At 40.9% G+C, this 25007-nt stretch overlaps 1 protein-coding gene across 12 annotated transcripts in view; it reads left to right on the top strand.

Annotated features, from left to right (window-relative positions):
* Positions 1–3942: 3942 nt before the first annotated feature.
* Positions 3943–25007, top strand: part of ptprsa (protein tyrosine phosphatase receptor type Sa) — a 230334-nt gene continuing 209269 nt past the window's right edge. For 11 of the 12 annotated variants that reach the window (XM_040128913.1, XM_040128924.1, XM_040128921.1 and 8 more), the window contains exon 1: positions 24729–24865. The gene's annotated coding sequence lies outside the window, so the exon portion shown is untranslated. Of the gene's footprint in view, positions 4074–24728; positions 24866–25007 lie in introns of those variants that run through there. The other variant, XM_040128917.1, reaches the window with a different exon arrangement.

A 25007-nucleotide genomic window follows, 5' to 3' on the forward strand; every position in this document is an offset into this window, starting at 1 on the left:
ACACAGACCCACACACACAGACACAGACACAGACACACACACACACACACACACACACACACACACACACACACACACACACACACACACACAGCAGGATGCCCAGGAGCATCAGAGCAAGGCAGGTAACATCCAACAATGGATTTTTATGAGCGCAAGCAGGCACCCCTCGCTTGCGCCTAACCTCTCTGGAAATAATCCACAGTCCTTTCTAAATTATATTAAGGTTAATGCTGCCACAGATTTATTCCCTCAAACAATCATATGCTTTCCTGGGTTTTGCCTTTTCCTTATTTGATCCACATATTTTCAATAACAGTAGAAAGTTCGGCCTCCTGTAAGGAAGACATGAAAATATGTGGAGCTGAAATACAGTGATGAAACAATGAAGTAATGCATGAGTTGGTGTATACAACAATCAGTATAGTGTATAGAATCGATCAGTATAGAATAGCGGGCACAGTATCACTGTATGTGTGATTGATACTATACACTATATATATAGGTATATATAAATATATATATACCTATATATATAAATGTGTATGCGTGTGTGTGTGTGTGTGTTTGTGTGTGTGATGTTAGATCTTTTTATGCACAACAGCATCCGTGGGATTTCAGGCTACTATTTGTATGATGTTAATATTTCAGTTAATTCTGACCACCACTTCAGCACGGATGCGTCTGTATGTTTCAGTCCTCCTGTTGATATTAAGATGTGCTGCCACCCAATGATCACTACGACAGGAGGAAGTCACTCACTCTCTGCTGTCTTAACAGACAGGTCTGTGGAAGGACAGCCATTACGGGAGTCCTTCCCGCAGACTTAATGGGCCGGACATGTTTTATGAAGCGTCTCCACACCCAGCGTTTATTCACGGAGCAATCGAACACCTATGTTGGAAACGGATAGGGTCCACACGCTCTAAAAAGTAGTGGTCACTATTGGTTCCGCTTAGACCCAGATGGAGCCAGTGAGGACCTTGAGGTTCTTCACTAGTTAAAATAAAGGTTTTCTTAAGGAACCACCATGTTATAGAATTTTATGAACTATTATCCGACTCAAGTTTCCACTTTGATGAACAGGTTCCTCAAAGGAACTCTCAGGAATTTTGATCCTTTAAAGATACCTTGTTGAGTATCTTAGTAGGTCAGGGAGCTGAGGTGCAAGGTGAAATCCTAGGTGTGGGTGTTTGTAGTGTTTTTTTGTTTGTTTGTTTTTGTTTGACCTTTCATATCACACTGCATTCTCACAAGCTCTGAAATAAATTTCAAAAGATTTAAACTAGAGACCATCTTGACATGAGATCAAACCAGCCGCTGACATTCCGACCCATGACTGATCTGTAGTCATTACTAGATTTTTACATGAGTACTCAGTACTGTATCCTGCACCCATGACTGTATCCTGCACATTTGTGACACTATCACGGTGACAAAATCTGTCCACAGACAGACAGACATATAACCACCAGCCAAAGTACTCAAAACCACCTCTGTGGTAGTTCCCGCCAGATGTAGGTGTCTCCAAGACTACATGTTGCCATGTATGACGACACACACACATACTCACAAGGTTAAAACAAACCAGCCACACTGTTGTGGCTGGTAATAAATTACAAAACTGAAGCCCATTTAATTTTTAGAGTGCACAGCGTCATAGGTCACCCTTTAGAGGTGGCTTTTGGTTAATAGAGATGAGCCAGGTTAGTTTAACTTAACATCAATCAACTGGCCTCTCTGCATCTATGAGATGCGTGATTGGATGGTATGCTTAAGCATCCTTTGTTTTCTCCTGCAGAAACGCACTCCATGTTTACCTGTCACCGGTTAGGCAGCGAAGATAGTTTCAGGCATGTGGGAGAGGCCACTGCTGTTAAAAATTGTCAGAATATATTTGCAAATGCACATAGTGACAGACATGCACCTGCTTACACACAAACATGAACATATACTTTTATTGCATTTACAAGATGAGCAATAAGTCACGCTCTGCAGTCTCATTACAAGCCACCAAACCTAAGTGTGTGGCCATGTCATTAATGCAGTCAAAATGGAAATAGATGTGGATGGCCAGTAGAGCTGTTTAAGGGGAACCCAAACTCATAAAATGAAAGGAGACAGAAGAGAGAGAGAGAGAGAGAGAGAAGAAAATATTTAATCACAAGCACACTTTATGGAGAGCTTCGCCCATATGCACTGCAGCAGTCTAATTACCAGGAGAGCGCTTGTTAGTTGTCACCTGCAGATAAACAGTAGACTATTTTTTCTCTCATGTTTTTTTCCCCCGCCTGTGGCCGAATTTGAAATTCTAAGTAGAAGAGTGTCAATTTCAGAGTAACCCGTCTCATCCTTCCCTCCACTCCTTGAGCCACATGCAAACACACAAAAGTCATTTGTTTCCGATACATACGAACGATCAGGGTAAATAAAACCAGTGATAGATGGACATCTGTAACCAAAACTTCCGTAGTTGGCACTGCAGAGGTAATTTAGAGTGAGTTAATCATTAAGGAAAAGCAAAGGAGGGGTAGTATAATGTGACAGAGCATTTTTTGTACTCAGCCTTCTTTCCAATGGTGCCATATTGTACAGTAAATCTTGTCAGGAAGCATATGGTCCTCAAATCCATATGCAAATGAGTGCTGGAAACAGCTAGAAAGAAATTGTCCTTGCGTTTTTTTGAAGACCGGGTTGTCATTTCAAATGGCTCAGAAATAAGCTCTTTAGAGGAAGTCTTGACTGCCAGAATGAGGGCAAAAAATGCACTATTCACAAGTTTTCCATGAACATTCTGACCTGGTTTGAGCCCAATGTGGAGCTTGACATTATAAATGCTTTGATGTGTACACGTTTTCCTGCTACACGCCACAATGTCAGGAAGGGAGAAGATGGGCGATCCCAGAGAAATGCAAGATTTCTCCTCCGTGCCTCGGAAAGCGAAGAAGACCACTTGCTTGTGAGGAAATAGGGTTAAGAGCCTCAGGGCCCATCCATCCCTGTGAAATATGTTAAGCTTCATTTCAAAACACCATACCATAAATCAGTGTCTATTCATGTATGGCAGTCTCAGTCCCAATCATAGCAATGTCAATGGGCTAAAGTGGCAGGAGGAATTATCTTCCACGCCTACACTTCCTTCTTGTAAGGTTTGATTATGTTGTTTTCACAGTAATCACATGAGCGGGTATAGAGGAAGGAAAAATGTAACCTTGACATGGTTCATTTTCACTGGTGAGGAGAACACATCATAATCACTGAGGGAGTCTCAGTTCAAGTTAAAGCAGCATTTTAAGTGTTCAAATGCTCTTTCTCAAGGATAATTGCAGTAGTACTGTGTGTGTTTACGGAACCTGAGGATATGCCAACGAATAATTTGTTCAGGTGTAGTCCAAAAAAATACACAGTCAGAGGCGACATGTCAGTGGAAGGGAGGAAAACTGTGGTGTTGTCTCTCCCATCATAAATACGTGTCACTTGTGTTTTTTAATATTTGAAAAAGGTGTTTTCAAAGTCTGACAATGTGCACCCGCCTCAGGCAATATTGAGGCAACTGCGCTCCCACAACATCCGTCTACTCTCACGTCAGAAAAACATTGACATTGCCACATGAAACGAGAGTTAATGTTAATGAATTCTGTCAGTCCTATTATTATTCAGTGTCGGTGTTGGTGATAATAATGCTCTAATTTGTGGAACTGCCGGTCCCATAATGCTTTGGGAGATCTATAAAGGAAGTATACTGTTACTATGGAGAAAGTTACATACTTCACGGCGACTTCACCTCCATTTTTTTTTTTTTTTTTTTTTTGCCCATATTTGTTTACATTTCGGCAAACTGGCACCATTAAAAGTAGGCCGAACTACCTGGTAGCAGTCCCCGTTTGCAATATACCGATGTACGTGCTGACAACTATCACTGGACTACTGTGATACTGAAGAAAACTTAAAAACGTGATGATTTTCAGGGAAGATCTGGAGTTACAAGGAGCGTCTTTTTCTATGACTTTCTAAGTGGATTTGTGGATCTTTATTCGCAAAGGACACCACGGGTAACGGCAGCCAGGGAAATCGTAAGTCTAAAAATGTGTGCATCGTGTCTGTGTGTTCAGATTTGACATCCGGGAGGTGTGTGAATTTTGACGCAACGTGCGGCAATCGGGCGCTAAAGATTTAAAGTTGCTACCTCCGGTTTACGTTAATAGGGCTTTAAAATGTTAAGTGACTAAAGACATTTTTCAGCATGTGTAGCCTAGGCCTTGAGCTGTTATATCCAAAGATTGCAGAAAGACGGGCATGTGAACGAATGACGGCTTTGATTTCTGCTACAGCTGTGCCCGTTTCAAAACTTGTTGCTTTCATTTGCATGCATGTCATTACCTGAAGCCTAATTCAGTGCCAAAAAGAAATATTCAAGAAAAGTCACATTCGCAGCAGTCACACTGGGTGATGTGGTGACAAGGTTTTCTAGTGACATTGTAGTTGTGTGTTACTATTTGCCTTTGAATGTGAAATTATCTTCTAAAAGTTTTGGCTCTAGTGTTTGAAAATATGTAGACTGGGGATAGATAATGGGGAAACAGGTAATGCATGAAAGAGATTTTCTACGATACAAAAGCCTATGGGACTTAGTCAACTAAAGTATGGTAGGAAAATAGTTTATATTCTTCTCTATATTTGCCGGTGGAACCAAACAGATCCGAATAACCAACAAACTGTCCATGGTTGCCAGCTTGGCAGGATGCTTTCTGGAAAGCGGACAATTAGGAAACCTCTCGCTGGATGAGACAGATGTAAATCTCCTTGGGGAGAGAAGCTCGGAGACGGTTATTCTACACTGCAGCCGCCACCCGCCTGCAAGGGTCATAACTCTTGAAGGTCACGGTAGCATTTCACTCCACCCCCTTTATTGCAACATGACAACTCCAGTGGGTATTGCCGGATGTTTCCCGCCATGTTGGTGAGTGGGGGCTGATGATGGTGGGGGTTTGTGAAGATGATGCCTCTCGACAACGGCAGGGATAACAAAACACTGTCTGGCCTATTTACTACTAGCCTGCATGACAGTAAAAGACGTCATAAAGAATGAATGATTCATACACTGTCTTGGATAGTCATTTATGTTTAATTCAGAACTGTACTTTAAGGCATTAGCCGTGGTACTCTTGTGGTGTGGCAGGGTCGTCACCGGGAGTGGGTGGATGGTTGGAGGTGCAGGCGAGGAGAGGGAGGAGGTGGTGAGAATGTCATGCTAGCGCAGGGTAGAATTAAGACAGAGAGAGGAGAGCGTTGGCCTTGTACGTTTCATCTGTAGTCCCTAATAAAACCCTCACAGGTCAGCATTGATCTCTCCCAGAATAATCCATTTAGACTGAGCGTGCTTGGCCATGTGGGGCCTCTTCAATTATTTATGGCAGAATGCTGTGCAAGCTTCCGTTAGGATGCAACAATGTGCCCTGGGAAACCTGTGAACTGCAGATTACAGGAGAGTAAGGGAGACACAGAGGGTGGAAAAAGAGAGATGTGAGGAGGGACAGAGGAAGGGAAGGAGAGGTGGAGGAAGAAAGAGATGGAGGGCAGTTGAAAGAGATGCAGGGGGAGGTAGTTCAGAGGGAAATGGGAAAAGGAAATAAGGAAGGAACAGAGAGGGAGACCAGAAGGTGAGGAGAGGGAGTGAGGGGATAGATGGGAAGCACATGGTGTAGAGATGCATTAAAGAATGGGAAAAGAGGGTTATGGTAAGTAGGGATCACAAACAAGTTTATGGAGAGAGCTGGAACAGAGCAGTTCAGATGAAGGAATTTATGAAAGCATGCAAAGACTGAAAAGGGTGAGGGAGTGATGGAGAGATGACATGGAGTGAGGGACAGAAGAAAGGGAGGATAGGGGGAAAAATAGGGAGTGAGAGGAAAGAAAGTTGGCAAGGCGGAATGAGATGAAGGGGCACGGGAGGGTAAAAGAATAAAGAAATAAGGATAAGAGAAAGATGTGGAAAGGGAGAGAAGTAAAGGAATGAGGGGATGAAAGAGAAGTGGGAAAACTGAGACAGAAAGATGGAGGAAACAACAAATGGAGGAAAGATGAGAGATACTGTAAGAGATCTTGAGCAAAGGAGGTAGGAATATAGGGAAAAGAGGAAGGTAGGGAAAAGAGAGGAGCAAGGGGATTTAAGGGAGCAATGAGAGGAAAGAAGCTAGAATTATAGATGAGACGGAGGAAGAGATGACTGGAAATGAGGCAGGAATAGATGGACAGGAAAAGGGTTCAGGATGGGACCTTTTATAATGCAAGCATGAAGAGCTATTGATCATGGCAGAATTCTGGTTTCTATTGTGCTAAGTGGAGACATGTCGGCTTGACCGCCTGTATGGTCAGTCACTATTCCTGCTGCACTCACCATTAATGGTGCATTTTACAAAAAAAAAAAACAGAAAGTAATGTGTTTATTGTCATGCTTTCCAGGACAAAGTCAAAGAAAAAAACAACAACTTAGCAATAATGAACGTTAAGTATGTTAGTATGGATATGCTGTATCATCATTTTTTGGAACATACTGAAACTGTGCACTCAGAGCTACACGCATAAACTCCCCACTGTTTGCCTGGTCTATGTTCTTCTATTTGCAGCTCACACACGATTCTCATAAATCCAGACAGATTTGTCTTACCTGATTCCCCCGGCGTTCACCATCAAGCTCTCCTCCTATTGCTGTAATTCCCAGCGCCCTATTCGGCTTTCCGCCCATCGTCTGATGCCGAATCCGCATGTCTGAAACGGTGGAAGACAACTGGAATGGAAATTTCCATCTGTATGGTCGAGTGATTATGTATAGCAAATTTTGAGAGGATATACCCTTGAATCACAAGGGCTCTAACCCTTACATTAGGACTACTGTATAAGACCCTCTGCATTTATCTTTTATCTACCCGACATTAATATTGAAAACATAATTTTTAATAATATTTAGAATCATCATCATCATATATTACTACACACTCTCTGGCAGTTAGACTCCAACATTAAGTTCCCACAGTTAACAAAAGAAGAAGAAACTCAAAGTCCTCAAAGGGATAGAGCTTGTAGTCTAGCAGAAAAAGGAAAAAAGGACTTTGTAATGGCTATTACATAGCGTGTGTCAAACAGCCTAATCAGATGGGCTAAATGGTGTAGCGGCGAAACTATTAGGTAAAGATAGCATATCAGCAGGTTTAGAACCCCATTTCCCTCCAGCTCCGATGCAGCCACCATGGATTTATTTGTCCACAGACATTGATTATTGATTATTCTAGTAATTGTTTTTCCTTTGCTTGAATAACAAACCTGCATTTTCTAGAGAGGCTAGCTCAATAGCAGGCTTTGATGGCAGGACCCCAGCCAAACTACTAAAGCTAACGGGGTCTTCACAGTGGGGGAAAAAAACCTTCCTCATTTTCAAATTTTTGTGTCAAGGGGGAGTATTGTTTCACACTAACGAGACAGGTAAGATCATTAACTATGGTGAGAGTTTTTAGTGAATGGTTCCATAGACAAGTCTTTGTGTGGTTGGCCCGTCTGGCTGATGCATCCAGGTGCTCTGTGTTCTGTGATTCCTGTCCAGCAGCGTAGGGGATGATTGATGACAGATGTGTGGATAGGGCTCTTCAAAGCATGGCATTACTGGCATGTCAGGAATTTGAGTAGTCTGCCTCTTTTCTTGTTCTTTTTTCTCTCCTTTTTGAGGGAGGTTTCAGAGATATAGGATGAGAAGGATAGGGTATCCCAGCCTTGGAGGAATGATACATAATGAGGAGGAGGAGGGGAAGGGGAAGGGGAAGGGGGGATGTGATGGAGAGCTTTCTGGAGCAGCTTCAGGTCATGCTTTGGAGCTCTGGAAGTGAGGGGGTTGTTAGTTGGGGGATAAGCATATTTGTGTATTACTCAGATATATGTCCTTTCATAAGCCCTTGCAAAGTCAGATCTTTACCTTTCATTAGATGCCTTTCACAGATGTGGGTTAGGGAACCTAGCATCCCCTCCCCAGTGCCATGAAACCCTGAATGAACTCTGACTCTCATCCCAAGAGACAGTGTGTGGAAAATCCAAATTGTGCTCTTTAGTTGTCATACATTATAATGTATGACACCCACAGTACCTGGAAGGGTGAGGACATTTTATCGCTGCATTATAGTAGTTGAGTTGTTCTGTTCAATATCAGGAAAGCATCTGCATCACTCATACAATCATGAACTGACACAGTAGCAGCTACTGTGTATAGTACAATGGCTGTGTTTCAATATGAGAACACTGGCACATTGCATGGGTTAACATGGAGGGATTTTGGCAAAACATCAAGTTGTTATTGGTCAAACAGGTTAAAAAATGCTCAACTTGTGCCGCAACAGTGCAAAATCAGTGCATTTCCCAATTAAATTCTTTGCTCTTACATGTTGTGATAATTTCATGGTCACATAGTTTTTGTTTGTTAATGTAGAAATTCAAGCTAATCCCGCTGTCGTCCTCCAATAAAGACTGAATGCCTGAAATAAAATGTAATTTAAGCAATGATGAAGGATAAATGCAGGGAGTAGAATTTTTATGCTGGCTACCACTGTGACAACTAACTTAAGGCCCCAGTCTGCATGTTGTGTTGCTGATTTTACCTTTAGCCGTCTGTTGGTTTGCGCTGTGAGCTTAAACCAACTGCTGAGGCAAGAACAGGATGCTGAGGGAGAGGAGGAACGAGGTCTACTTAAAGGTAATTTATTTCTGCTGTCGCTTTGTTGGGTGAAGAGGAAGTGACAAATGTGAGCCGGTTGTTTATGAGGCCTGGCTAAGTGCTGGCAGGGCTGCTTTCCACTGAGGTAGTTGGCTCTCTGTTTAATTCATGTCCTTGGGAGGTGCTTTGCTTTGTGGCATAGTGTGTGGCAGGCGAGCTAATGAGAGGTGAACCTATCTGCTTCTTATTCTCCATCTGCCTCGCTCGTGCTTTCTCCCTGCTTTCTCCCACTTTTTGCCCCCGTCCTTCTCACTTTTCTTTCCTCAGGCTTTGTCTTGACCACTTTTACCTCCCACTCCGTCCTTTTCTTTCCCCATCCATCCTTTTCTGTTTTACTACTCTAAGCCCTTGAGGCAGAAAAGCAAGAAATGCACACACAATATCCTCCCAATCGCCCCTACCTTGCCCTGCTTGTCTGGAATGGAAACATGGAAATGGAGAACCCTCCCTTCCTGCCAAATAAATCACTCAGACATTTGACAAACTCCAAATAGGACTGCCGATTTTTCAAAGCTGTCCCGTTCATCACTTTGATTTATCTTCCTGGAGATGGAAGGCATGTTTTCTTCCCATGTCGCCCCCCCCCCCCCCCCCCAATATGTTTACGGTCATGGAGTTAGCAGGGGAGGCTAGGTAACTGCATGCAGTCTTCAGTGTTTGAAAAGCAAAGCAGCTCAGTGCAGCCCCAGTGACCAGGCTGTGAGTTCTAAAACACTCAGAAAGATGGACAGCAGAAGGACAGGGTGAGCTGAAATGTTGACCCCTGGGCCACCTCAGCTCAACTACATCCTCTGCCTTCTCCTCCTCCTCCTGTATACCTTTGTAAAGTGCTGTTTTAATTGACACTAAGAAAAAAAGCTCTCTGATTATCTGGCTGCCTGCTGCTGTCAATTGAGTTAATTTTCTTTCCCTCCTGTTCCTTGTCCATCATACCTCTCCTCTGTGTCTTTGCCTGTTGTGCTTTCTCTCCTTTTCTCTGCGTTTCCGTTTTTCTTTGCCTCTCTCTGTTTCTTTAAAGCTCACTCTCTCTGCCTCTCTCCTCTTTCAGCTCAACACCATCCCGTTCCCCACTGATTGCTTGTATTGTTTCTCCCTTCCCCTTTTCCTCCTTATCTAGTTAGTTACATCTCCCTGTTGTCTCTCCTTTCTCCCAACTTGTCTCCCCTGTGTTGCTCTTTCCTCAACTCTGACTTCAAAAGTTTTGTATGTTTTGAAATGATGATCTCAACTAAATATAGATTCAGTTTGGGAAACAAAACAATGAAAGTTCATCAAAAAAACTGTTAAATTATTCCACAAATGAATAAAACTTTTACAATGACTACTATATTTGGGATGAATGTTTTTAAATCATTAGTCGAACATAAATGAAACATGATAATAGTGATGTTCAAATGTTAAATAGTCAAATAATTTGTGCATTCTGGAAAGCATTTAAATACATTTCAATACATATGAATTAACTTTATTTAATACTGTTAAAGTAAGGTGCAGGTAATGATGATAGTGTCTCATTATGCCAGATTATTTCTTACGGTTTAAACACACCCTGACATCATCTTTAAATAATTTGCACATTGTTTTTCACATAACTGTTATTTAATAAACATTTACAAAAATGTATAATGACGTGTAACGGTTTAGAAATGACTTTCAACAACACTAATTATAGATAAACAAAATATATTATTTACAAGTCTAAATACATAATATTTAATTATTAATTATTAATGATTAATAAATGACTTACAACTGATCACACTCAGGAACATAATTGCTATCTGGCTTTGTCATCGCTGACAAACCAGAAAACTCAGTATGTCCAGCTCTGGCACTGCTCAAGTTGACCAACTCCTCCTCCATTACTGAGCTATCTGTACATCCATCTGACATCACAGAGATGTACTTGGCAGCGGGAAGCTTCCTCCTCTCATCCTCTGCTCTGCAGTTCATGAAGAGTTTTGTTTGACTGACATTTATCTACGTCCTTTGTATGTTCCGGCCACTCAGCCCTGAAAATGAAAGTAATACATTTCCACATCGATCTGTTAAGATAGCCATCTGAAACATACCTCCCCACCTCAGTACTGTGTGTTTTTTTTCATCCATTTCAGTGTGGTCATGAGCAGGTGAATGTCATCTATATCTGCAGGCATACTTCCTCCTGCGATAGGAGGCAGGAGTGACACACAGATGGCAAATGTACTTAGGAGGAAGATGGTTTTAATGAAACAGCTAACCAGGTTTGCAGATCACTTTGAGACAGACTGACACAGTTGTTGACTTTTTCAAATGTATTTTTTTGAGCATGTTGAGTGCCAGAAACCAAATGTCATTGAGCTTAATTTGTGCACAAGTAATGTCGGACACCTAAAAAGGATGGATAGATACCACCCTGTATAAGAGCAAAATGTAGTTTTCGTTATCATATCGGCACACAATGTCTGCTGTGTTAAAATCAAAACATAAAAAAACAAGAACAGCATATGTATTGGCCAAAAACGTAATACATATCGGTCAAATCATTGTCATTGAATTGCAAATATGTTCGCAAAAAAAGATCACAATAAATAAACAACACAAAGAAATTTTCTGGCAAACCAAATAAATGAATAGTACCTATTTCACATGATGCATAGTTTAACTTTTTTATTATTCCAGTGCTGTTCAGGCTATAGATATACTTCTTTATGAATGGCAACTTCTAGAAATAGCTCTTAAGTGCACAGCATGTCATGGGACCCTATATACTGTTCCTGGGTCAAATGCCAGGCCCGCTTAACATTGATAGTCACCTGTCATGTATTTTTTATTGCTCTGAGTGCCTCTCCCTTTTTTCATCCTTCATTCCCTTCTTTACCTCCCCTACCTCTAAACAACCTGTCCTGTCGCTCTGCGATGTGCCTTTAACCCCTGGTGCAACTTTTCACCGGACTTCAACTATTGTTCTTAAAGCGATTATGACCATCAGACAGGCCTATTAAATATTTAGTAGAGCTTGGGCTGCCGCTTTCACTGGCTTCACAGGAACACACAACACAGCTGTTCAAAGAGTCTTTCACTGCAGCAGGGACATGCAGAAATATTTCGAGGGGCAGTTTCTCAATAAAATAAAAGCCACAAGAGCATGTGTGTTTGAAGGGCAGTGTTTGTAGATGTTGTTCCTTTGTCCTTTAGATATTGACATGCACATTTCTGCGTGTTTGTGTGTGTGGAAGTGCAAGTATTATATTTCTGTTTGTGTACATTGTCTGTGGTATGTGTGCTGTATTTACTGCTATAATAATTCCTCTGTCTGCTGGTTGTGGATTACTTTACTGTCAGGTATTAGAACATTTATATGCAAGTCCATCCTCCTTTTCCACTGCAGGAAGAATTGGAATGATCAGTTGCTCAAGAGGACGATAAATAAGCTCCTCTGCTATTGATTCATCTAAAGACCTTGTGAGACAATAGCTTCACAAATTATCTCTCCTTTGCTACATTTAAGTTGAAATCTAAGTGATTGTACCCTTGGGTGATACTGTATGCCTATACAAGAGAAGATGCATTTTATGTCATATTATTATTTTCATTGTATTATTTTTCCCCTCATATGGAAACCTGATATACAGTGGAAAACATTCAAAAGTAAATTAAAATGCAATAAAAACAATACATCCTGATTTTCCATTTATACAAGCAATATTAAAGTCACAGCTGTAATGAAAATTTTGAAAGTGAAAATGGAATTTGACATTTAATTTTCAAAGACTTGCTGCACAGTGGACAGTATTCAAATTCAATAAGTGAAATAGCGCCCCCAGTCTATTGCATTTACATTTACATGCCACCACTCTCTATTGGTGTCAGAATGAAAATGAAAATGCAATCTGTAAGTCCGCTCATCAAGGCAGATCTTAAATTAGGACGTCAATCATTCTCTGTAGGCAGGACACCATAGCCTACCTAGCAGAATCTGCCTTTTGCAGTCAATAGTGTTTTGAGAAATCTTAAATCATGTCCAGTGTTTTAAATGTTGAACTGATCAAAAAAAAATTTCTTGTTTTTTTTATTATTATTCAGAAGCATTTGAACTGAGAGAGCAACCAGGGGTTCAGTGTCTTGATGAAGGATGTGTGGGCTGTTCTTAAAATGAAATGTGATGTGCCAGTTATGAGACTTAAAACCGCAAGTCCACCCTGCCAGTTTATACTTTTGCTTTACTTTTACTGCAAGAGATGTAAGAAATGTTTATCCCTGCCAGGAGTTGTGTATCATATTGTGACTTAAGATATGGCCCTGCCTGCTTAAATTGGAACTTCACTTTTTTCAGGAATTTTCTAGAAACATATGAACTTAATTAAGACACACTCACTCAGTAGGGATTGGTTTGTATGTTCTCTGTGCATGGGTTTCCTATGGTCAGTCCAAAGAAATGCAGGTTAGTTGAATCGGAAACTCCGTTTGTCTGTCTATATCTTTGTTAACGACCTGTACAGGTTTTCCCTGTGTGTACCCCAATGTGTGCTGGTATAGTCCCCAACTTCACATGAACCTAAACAGGATGAGCAGTTTAGATAATGGATGGAGGGATGGTGGGATTTATGGTTGGATGGATTAACAAAATTTGAGTTTTAATGGAAACGAAATGTTCTCATCATGTTGGCACATTTTCTCACTTTAAGTAATGGGTATAAAATAGTTTAAATGGTTTACTGACTCAGCGTTTAGACATTTTGCAAATGTCCACGAGGAAGTCATAAGCATAACTGAACTCAGAATATGTGAATTCCCCCCTCTTAGTGGTGGTTGTGGTGGAGACAGACGGTCGATAAGCCGACCTCTCTCTGGTTTGGAGTTCCCTGCTAATGGCACATCCTGCTCATGGATAGGATCTCCTACCAGAAAATCCTTTGAGCTTATTTAACAATTCTATAGCATTTTTAAAATAAAGTACAAAAAACTGAAAACAAAACACACCTAGTGCATCTTTAAGGTTCAACAGAACATTGTTTCACTCGCTAAAGCGGACCATTGTTGCAGCTAAAAGGCATATTTCAAAGACCATGAAGAGCATATTAATACTTATGCACAGGTGAGGTATGTTAATCGACGAAAGTCCTTGGTTTTAATGGCTATCTAGTAGTGGGTACTGAGAAAAAAGTGACAAGCCATGATATGTGCTCGTATGGGCCAGAACAGCTAACCCTCTCTTGCTTCCTGTCTCTCTAACTCTTTGCCTAATGGCTGATAATGAAGAGAGCATCTTTGTAGAGATTACGTGCACGTCCTCTACTGGACACACACACACACACACACACACACACATATATACACACACACAGCCTGGGCTGACTGCCCTTCAGAATACCAGGCTTGACATTAATCTTTAAATGACTGTTGCTTCTTCCACAAGACTTTCAATCCATTAGTGGCCACGTCTTGAGATGGAGAGAGATTGCCAGAGAGGAGAAGGCAGGGAGGATGCAGGCTTTGTGTGTGTGTGTGTGTGTGTGTGTGTGTGTGTGTGTGTGTGTGTGTGTGTGTGTGTGTGTGTGTGTGTGTGTTTGAGGGTTGGGGGTTGCGGGATGGGTGGGACGGTGCAGAGAATGCGACGGAAAGGATGATGTCAATGATAATGGAGGATGAGGACAGAGAAAGAATAAAAGAGAGTCAGAGACAGGATGAGGCAACACCAAGGTATCCCGGAGAGAGATATGGTGATATATATAGAGAGAGAGAGTGAGACAGGGAGGACACAGGTCATTTTATAAACCTGTCCATGTCAGCTACTATATTCCTCTATGGACACAGGTTACAAAACATGCTCACACACCTTGTTTTCCCTTTGTACTCCTAAAGCCAGGGGAGTAGGTTAAGATTTGACAAAAAGAAATAGCACTGGCTCAACACCCTTCTGGATGTTACAACAAGTCCTCCGGTCTAAATGACCATATAGGTTGTTTGTTCGGATCGTATTCTCAGATACGATCCGTAGCAGCGTACCAGCAACAGGCGTACCAAACCTTTGTTGTCATGGAAACAATAATAAACACACTTTTAAAGTCACAGGTTGGTAATGTTTTAGAACAAAAAATATTCGGCTAGGTCTTGGAAAAGATTATGATTTGGGTTCAAATAAGTACTTACTTAAGGTTATAGGACCATTGTTGCATTGGTTACAATAATAAACATGCAGGTTTTGGTCGTGGATTTAAAAAAAACAAACTATGTTGACTATTGGTTTCACATAGGAAATTAAGACCGGCCTCCTGTGTGAAAGTCCAATGTTTTGTTGACCCATCCATCCACTCCAACCTCCTCCTAATGTGAACTGTGATTCTCTTTATACTACGTCACCTGACTTCCTCCTTTGCTCCCAACATAATTTCTACGGCCGCTAGAGGTTGCTTAACAATACACCGTAACTATGGGTCGTAATAAGCTGCTTACACAGATGACATATGGGGTCCTTCTTTACAGAAGGACAGTCTTGGATGTTACGTTTCAGCTGCTACGATAAATGCAGCCACTTCTACCACTGCTGGTTTATGGAAAGATGGACTAGTGGCTGTGAAAGACTTCCTACTAAACAATGACCAGTCTTCTTTTTATTTACTCTCTTGATCCATCAATGGCTAATTTTCTTTTTTATATAGACTTATTTTACAACATATACTTTTTCTTTTATGTCTCATACAGGGGAGTGGATGGACAGTGTGAAGGGATTGGGGGTTTCTGGGCAATGTGATTTTCTTAATATAGGGATGTCTCTTTAATTGCCCAAGAAAATCAATAAACTCTGAATTTTTTTAAAAAAGACCCAAAAAAAGTAAATTAATATTGAGTTAAGATTTATTTTTTCTAAATTCTGTTCTCAAGGTCAAGGATGAACTTTAACGTTCAAACAGTTGTGTTGATGTATTCGCATAACTGTTTTCTCTCAGTTTCTAATACAAATACAAATCCACCCCTTATTCCCTCTCTTCCAGCTCTACTCTCCCCTTCTTTCTTTCACTTTTCTACTTCTCATGTGTTACTCTCACTCTCACAGCTTCACACCTCTCTCCTCCCCTTTCCTTTTTCCCATCCCTCCCTTGCTGCACCATTTCTTTCTTTCATGTGTCCTCCACACACACAGTCCTTTTACGTACACCTCTGTTGCTTCTTTGCCCACATCTCTTTCTGTTCCCACTGTCTTCAATTCATCTATCCTTCCTCACCTCTCTCTTCTATTTATTGCCTATTTGTTCTCTTCTTTCTCTTCAGCTTCTCACTCTTTGCCTCCTATTTTCTCACTTTTTTTCTCCTCTTTCTAGTTTTTCCCTGTTCCTATTCATCTGTTTTCTCCTTTTCTCCCTTCCCCTTCTTTATCGCTTTTACTCCCTTCTCTGCTTTCTTTCCCTTTTACCTTCCCTACTTTTCCTGTTCATTTCCTCTCCGGCTTCCTCCCTTACTTTTCAACTCACTCTCCTCCTCCCTTCTTTCCATTCTCTCTCGACAACCCTCTTCTCTTCCCCACATCCGCTTATCCCCTCGTCTCCCTCCCTCTGCTCTTCCAGCGGTGAGCTATAGTGACTCTGACATCATTACCCTTGTTGTGACAGCTTTCATTTGTACCCTGTGGACCTATACATCAGCCTGACTGATAGTCCGGGGCCTGGGGCCAGCAGCGCCCCGCCTAGACCGGGACAGAGTAACAGACAGAATGGTCCTAAAAACCAGTCCAGCTTGGGTACCACTGGATATTTTTCCATTAATCGTTCTGATATGTCAAACTCAGTGCCGATTCAATACACACCTCAAACTTTGCCTTGCTTGAAGTAACAATCTGCGACAGCTTCTCATACTGTAAAAAAAAAAAAGATCAACTGTGGCTGAACAAAGGAAAGGAGACAACTCAGATGAAAAGATGTACAATTGACAGGTGATCTCTGAAAAGTGCTTTACAGAAAAAATAATGAACCAAAAGGAAGTCATTAAATGTGGCACTTAATGTCGTATTTTCTTTAATGCAAGAGAAAATGTCTTTGGTAATAGGGTTTTTTAATGTGATAATTTACTAGTTTTCATTGAATTAATCACAAAAAGAAATCCCATTTTAACAGGTTCTTTTAATCGTGTGTGAGTCTTAAGATGATATTGATTCGTACTATTTCTGTTGCAGTTTCAAAGTTGTTTCAACAATCTTTCTGAACCAACCCAGAGGGAAATAGTTCATCCACAATTGCACCCCCTTTTTGAATCTTATAACTTATTCAAAACAGCCCACACCTGCTTAGCTCTCCTGTATGAGTCTCCCAGATCAGTGTTTACCTTATATGATATAACTATGAATATAGTGTTTTATAGCTGTGTCATTCCAAATAATGTATGATATTCATTTTTTACAACAATTTAAATATTTCAATTACTAAATATGTGGTTCATTTTCTGCCTTTGTCAAATTATATATGTAAAATACATAATGTAGTATCAGTTCTAAAGGAACTGTATTTTATAACTTGCAACAACTGCAACACAATAAAACCATAAATTATCTTTTGTGCACATTGTACAAGGTCTGTGTAATAAAAAATGGAGGTTATCATTAGTTTGATTTCAAGTCTAATAATGGCTGTTACTAGATAAGCGACTCTTCGCTGTGTGACCCCCTCAAATCAACAAAAATACAACTTACTGTATATTGCACTTCAACAAAATGACCTGTAGTGTAGCATAGATTACAAAACAACTGTAGTCACCATAATACTTAGTGCATGCATAGCCACAGAAATTATTTTACACTGATGATACAATGTTTTATATTTTAAAAGCACAGTGTCCGATCAACACATTTTTCATGTGTCACTCTGTTCATTCATGTACAGTATATCTATTGATATGTGAGAGGTGGTTTAGAAATTTTGGAAATACAGTTAGAAAAAAAAAATCAAATTCTGTAAACAGCAAACAAACTGCACATTAAATTGGTCCTAGCATGTATTAGCAGTCATTTGAACATTATGTGATCACACAGTTCAAATTTTAAATGAGGATTTACTAAAAAGGAGCAATTATTATATAAATTGTTCATACATGTTACTCATCAGTAACGTTAGGTAGTGCTACAAAAAGGATGTGAGGTCTTCCATTCAACCTTATTCATCTCAGCAGCGTTGTAAATCCAGCCAATACATCAACAATACCTTCAGACTGCTCAAAGCCCCATTGATCTGTGGTCATATTAATGTGCGGCTTATGAGCTCGCCATCAGCCTTTTGTGGTCAGACAAAAATGAATCCATTTGAGTGTGGAGCTTTTAATGGCCAGACTACCCTGTTCTTTTACAATGAAACAGATCCCATTGTATTCATTCAGCTTTACAGACTAGAAAGCCTGGAAAAGGACCATCAGGGAAAAATCAGAAGAGCTCTTAATTTACAGGCACCTGGACCCTTGTCAAATGTAAAATTAAAGTATTTAAGGAGTGCAAATGTGGGAGATGTTTGAACATAAAACTAAGTGGTATACAAAAGCCAAAATCCTGCATCAAAATATTTTGTCATGATCTAACAGGATTGGATTTTTCAGATTCCTTTTTTTCTTATAAATTACCTTGGGATGTGATGTGTTTTTGTCTGTGGAGAACAAAATTATCATGGTGCAGTTTTTCAATACTAAATCCTATTTCTAAAATATTAACTCTTGAGCTTCAGGAAGCAGTTATGTTTCAAATAAGCATTAAGCTGTTCATATGTCCCTGTGAGCTCAAAAACTGAAACAGTCACATGGGCTAATTACCTGGTGATGAGTTGTGGTCAGTTACGGTGGTGGAAACAACACTATGGTGAGTAGATGGCTGTGTGCTCATTGTGCTGTGCCTTGCAGATGGCTTAGCAGGGGCATTTATGAATAAAGGCTAGCTGTCTCGCTCTTTGGTCAGTACCCCTACAGTCACCCCACAGGTTAGCCAAGAAAAGAGTTGAGCTTAGACATTTTCCATCTACTATCCTCTGGAATATAGCCTTGTGGTGATAATGTGTGTGTCCATGCACGTGTTTCGGCTCATGTGCAAACACCTGTGTAGGTTGGTATACCTGTAAATTTGATGTATTTTTGTTTATGAGTTCATTCACATCTGAGCTTCTGCTTGTATATATGTGTGTGTTCTGAAGAAAGAGACTGACCACACAGAACAGCACATTTATCATCCTGTTATTTTTTTCTCCCTGGGCCTCATGTATTGTGAGTTGAGGCCTGATGGATGGCTTTTCTCTCTGCCTGGATTTCAACAGAAAGGCTGTAGCCTGTTGACAGGCCAGAGACCCCTTGGGGAATCCCATACATCACTGGACACTTGGTATGGCTCCTTGTGTATTTATTCCACAGATGGTGGATGCATTGTGAATCATTTATTTTAAAGTATACCAAAATGGCTAAATGATATGAAGCGGTAATACTCGTGAAACCAGATTTCTCTGGGCAGAATTCATTGATGTAGGTAGCCTGAATTGCTCGTAAATTATCATAAAAACATCAATCCCTTCTTTTTGCTGGGTTGAATTTCTTGGTTTTTGGTATGCAGTGAAATCGTCATCAACTGACCATGTGATGATGACAAGCCATTTTTAATGATGATTGATAACTGATGATTAGCTGTTTCAAAGTTATGAGGTGACATTACACCCACTCATCCAATCTTTTTGTGCATTGTATTTCTTATGTTACTGTAAAGGAAAGACAGAAAGTAAACATACAAACTAAATGTCATTTTTGTGAAAACCAGATATTATGGGTTTACTATCTCTTACAGTACAACCAGTCTGCCCACAATCCCCTCCTAAATAACTAACCCAGATACGCCATCATGTCAAATTTACCGTCTTTTGTATTAACCTCAAAATTTGTCTCTTCAAGTGACATATTATGTCCCGCACTCTTTCACTTTCCTCTCCTAGATGTCTTCCTCCGCTTTTTACGCTGAAAATTCTCCTGTTTTAATGAATATTGTTTGAGTACATAGACAAATGTGCACATCAAAAGACACCTTCCAGGCAGATATGTCATATCTGCAATCTGGTGAGAAGCATCAGCTAGTTGCCCTAAATGAAATTGTCTGTCCCACTCAAAAACAAGCACAGATAATCCACTGATCATGATGCCAAATGTCTTCTGTTACTGTATGCTCTGCTAGGCAATCAATTTGAACAATTAGACACCTTAATCTACACATGTATAGTGAGCAAATATTATATATCTTTGCTGTGCTGTTGATTGTCAGTAATTGCTTAAATATTGCTGCAGGAATTTTTGGAGATACATCAGTGCACGCGTGATTGGCTTTTGCTGGTTGATGTCAGCAGTAAACCACAATAAAGCCATGGTCAGTGATGGCAATGCCGACATTTCTCTGGTTGTATAAAAGTCAGCTAATATTTGGCAAATATCTTCTCAATATGTTTACAATCAGGATTCCTTGTTTTCTGTGTTAATTTGCTTTCTGTTCCCTGGCCAACTCTTCTATGTTTCTCTTCTAAATTAGTGAAACTGTGAGGAGATAACTAAGGAGAATATAAAGGGCAGCTGGGTTGGGTTTCCAGGCTGGCCAATGCTCCTGTTCGACGTTCCCTTGGATTATTTGCAACACCTGTTGCTCCTTGTTGTCTGATTATTAATAATGCAGATTCAGCATTAGCTCCCCTCTTTTCTGAAGTGAGAGAAAGGGATGGGGACAAGAAGGTTACGACGGAAGACTGTGAAAGGGGAGAGGAGCATTGTTTTTTGTGTTTTGAATGTTTTCAGAGTGATAGTGAGAAACGTAAACAGACAGAGAAAAAAAGACATAACAGGGAAATGCAGAGGCAAAAGATGTGGTTAGGAATTCAAGAAAAAGATGGAAGTAAAAAGGGACGGGAAAAAAGCAAAAGAACACACAGATGGAAGTGACTGTAGCCAGCCTCTCCATTTTTATTCCCTCTGTGGTTGTCTCCTGCCTACTCTTGTGTTCTCAGTAACTCAGCATTGTCATTCACCTAACCTTGGTGGCAGAGTGGAAGGTTTCTTGGCGCCTGCCAGTTGTTCTTGGCATGGCAACGCAAGGGAATAAACCTCGGCACTTTCATGATGAGGCGCTTAGCAGATGTCTGATGAACAGCTCGACGAAACTTCGATCTCCCAAGGATACAGTACCTTTGGGATCTGTGACGAGATGTGCGTATTTATGTGTGAGTTTCAAGAATCAAACTTTGAAATATCAAATCAGGATCAGTATTCACAGGTATTTGCCTTGGTAGCCTTGTGCGGAGAAAGAAAAGAATAAACAATAATAAATAGTGATACATTGCAATCTGATGCTCATGGTTCAGTGACAACAGGACTTGTAACACTCTAATATTCCTACACAGAAGGACACTAAAAACACACAACAGCCAGCATTTTATGTCAGTGTGTACACATGTATGGAGCTCATTATAACTCAAAAGAGCATCAGATATAATGCAGAGGTCACAACCACATTGGCAAGTCTAATAATTACAGTAGGACTGTGCCCTGCCTTCATATTGTAGGTAAATGGACGGTGACAGGTGCTTTGTTAAAGCAGACTGATACAATTGATGCTGACGGTCTGGGTCGACGTGTCCTGAGAGCAAAGGAATGACCGTCTAGATTTCCAGGCTCAGATGAAGAATTTTACCCCTGGGATGTTTCAGCCTTGAACATAATCGAGCCTGTCCACTGCCAAGGTGGATGGACTGCTACAAAGAGAGCTGAGACAAGGTTAGAATGTGGATAACATACTAAATGCTAATGAACGTATGAAAGGAACAGAAGATACTTCCAATAATAACAGCAGGTTGGCTGTTGCAATTCCTGAAAACGGGTTAAAAACCAAAGAGGAACAAAAGTTTGAGCTTGCATTTTCACCTAAATAATTCTAAATATAGCATTATTGTATTTTAATGTAAATAATAACCATTTTGGGCTGAAAACATCCTAATGCACATATTCCCTTGTACTACTTAAAAAACGTGAGGATTTGGTCTGTAAAAGTCTAATAGTGTCATAAATTATAGTTTTACAAACTAATGATATTCTTAAAATCAATTTAGACTATTTCAGTTGTTTGCTATTAACCATTTTGCAAAAATATGTTGAGCCTACAATATTGATTTCTGCAGTTTCCAAATCAGAAACAGCTATGCTTCTCAGGGGAAAAGATGGTCTCAGGATGCCAGCACTATCAAGATAATTTGATGCTGTCAGCTTTCTTGATGTATACTCATATGGAGTAAATCTTTTTTTTCTAAAATGTCTAAATCAATTTTTTCCACAAGATTGTAATGTATGTAAGAATTTGTTTTTGGTCCTGAAATAAAATTTTATCATGTATCACAATCTATACTATAACTGCAAGATTAAATGACATGTGATTCAGTAGTCTCAGTTCTGAAACAGTCACTTAAGTGTAAGTCTTTCAAGTGGCTCACTGTGCATTTTGGAGTATTTGGCAAGCTTCTTGTCTGGGTTAAATACCTTCTTCCTCCACTGACCTTTTTGCCTGTTTCCCTGGCATGGGGGGGCAGCATATTAATTTGATTGAAATGTGGTGGCTTTAACAAGGGGTTAGAATTAGGGGTTAACAGCTATCGTGATTAAGCCTCATTCTCACCCAGTGTTCCACTCTACAGATTTCACACCAGCGCATCCTCAGGTATCAGGTGGCAAGTATGAAAATGCTTAAACAGCCTCTTGTTCAGGCATTTCCACTGTGACTCAGAATGCAAATTGGTCAGGCTCTCAAACCCAAATGAAAGGGGAGGGGGTCATCAATGCACTCTCAGGCATTGACACACATACACAAGTGTACAAAAGCAGACAAAAAAGCAGTCATACACACACGCGCACACACACATCTTGCACAGTCTCAAGGTTAGACTCTATTGGCAAATGGTAAGATAAAAGTAGATCATCACTTACAGCCATGGAGTAGTCTGAGATAACATCACATTCAGTGCTACATGAAACACAAATGTGGCTATGTATTTAGGCTATGTATTTATAAATATTGGTGCTTTTTTTTTGGAGAGCTTGTCTTCTTTTCATGATATTGAGACAAATTGCGGCGTGGCCATGAAAGCCACTATGCTGATTAACTCTTCGTGGATGGCTTTTTATCTCTTGGCATTTGATGTACGACATCTTTGTAAGGGCTACGGTCGAATGCAATCACGGGCCCTTTCATTGCAAGGGCCCCCTCAGATTGCCTGCTAGTTCTCGAGGGAGGCTATCCTTCAGAAAATATTGACTGTTGGACAGTGAGCATCTGTGTGTGTATTAGGAGGGCTGCTTTAGAGAGAAATTGCAAATGCCTTTTTTTGGTGTCTACTTGTGTGTTGTGCCTGTCTGTTTCCATGTACTAATGGAGAGATAGGAGGAGAGAGCCACCCAGAATGCAGAGGTCACTTGCCCTGTAAGAGGGAGAAAGGAAATTCCATTTTCCTTGATACATTGCTCCTAAATGCACCCGCTCTCCCATCTCTTTTATGTACCACTGGATGTTGCCATGAAAGACCTCAATAGTGCTACTAGCAAGATGAAGACATTGCATCCAGACAGGGCCTTTATTGTTGCTGGGGACTTAAATCATTGCGACCTATGTACCATGTTTCCAAGAATTTACAAAAATGTCTTGTGCTCGACAAGGGGACATAAAACCTTGGGTCATGTCAACACAAATGTGGCTGACGCCTACAGAGCCACTCCCATTCCCCACCTGGGACAGTCTGACAATCTTTCATTGTTCCTGCTTCCCAAGTATAGCCCATCATTAAACATGTGAAACCCACAATGAGGACTATCAAGATCTGGTTGGAGGTTGCTGACTCTGCTCTTCAGCACCAATTCCACCACACATACTGAAGGGTGTTTACTGCCCATGCCACCACAGACTCTCAGATTAAAATTGATTCATATATCAACTCTGTCCTGGATCACATCAACAAGTGTGTGGACAGAGTGACAACACCAAAACAAATAAAAGCTTATCCCAATTAGAAACCCTGGATGAACAGAGAAGTTCCCCTCCAGCTCAAAGCCAGAGATGCAGCCTTCAGGTCTGGAGACTGGGAGGCTTACAGCTCAGCCAAGGCCAACTTGAGGAGGGGAATCTCCCAGGCTAAACACATATGCAAACAGAGGATCAAAGAGTACTTCAACTTCTTTGACCCCTGTCGCGTGTGGCAAGGCATACAGAACATCACAGACTTCAAACCCCAGTACTGTGCCCCATCCAGCTCTGCCTCCCTCCCTCAGGAACTCAACTACTTCTGTGCTAACTTTGACTGGAGAAACAAGGAGGTCATCCTCAAACTGGATCTCCCACCTAGTGAACTGCCTCTCTCACTTTCCGCCTCTGATGTTTGCACCACCCTGAGCAGGGTGAATATCAGGAAGAAAGCTGGCCCTGAGGGAATACCTGGCTGGCCAGGGTCTTCACAGATATTTTCCCTGGCCCAGGCATTTGTCCCCACAAGCTTCAAGCCCTTCACCATCGTGCCAATGCCAAAGTACTCCACTCTTACGGCCCTAAATGACTTGCGCCCAATTGCACACACCCCCATCATTGCAAAGTGCTTTGGGAGACTGGTTTTATCACATCTGAAATCCTGTCTGACCACCACCCTGAACCCAATTAGTTTGCCTACTGCACCATCAGGTCAACAGAGAACACCATCTCCACAGCAATCCACTCTGCCCTGACCCACGTGGACAGTCCCAGCTTTTACGTCAGAATGCTCTTTATTGACTTCAGCTCAGCATTCCACATTGTGATTCCCTCCAAGCTGATCTCCAAGCTTAGCCAGCTCGGTACTAGCACAACCCTCTGCAATTGGACATTGGACTTTCTGACTAACAGACCCCAATCTGTTAAGTTACACAACCCCTCCTGCTTCACTCTTACCCTGAACTCCGGCATGCCACAAGCCTGTTTGTTTAGCGTTGACTTTGTTGCTGTACATGGTTCTAACACCATAACCAAGTTTGCAGTTGACACCACCAGGCTGGCCAGCACCTGGCTGCGTGGTTTGCCAACAACAACCTGGCCCTTAACACCCAGATGACCACAGAGATCATTGTGGACTTCAGGTGAGCTAGGAGCCACACACAACCACATCTATTTCAACAGAGCTATAGTGAGAGGTTATTTTTAATTTAGTTTTATTTGTAATTATCCTGATTTTAACCATATTCAGGATATGATACAGAACATAACCTGATTATTCATATC

Source organism: Xiphias gladius, chromosome 6 (genome assembly GCF_016859285.1).
Source record: "Xiphias gladius isolate SHS-SW01 ecotype Sanya breed wild chromosome 6, ASM1685928v1, whole genome shotgun sequence".
Classification (NCBI taxonomy): Eukaryota; Metazoa; Chordata; class Actinopteri; order Istiophoriformes; family Xiphiidae; genus Xiphias; species Xiphias gladius.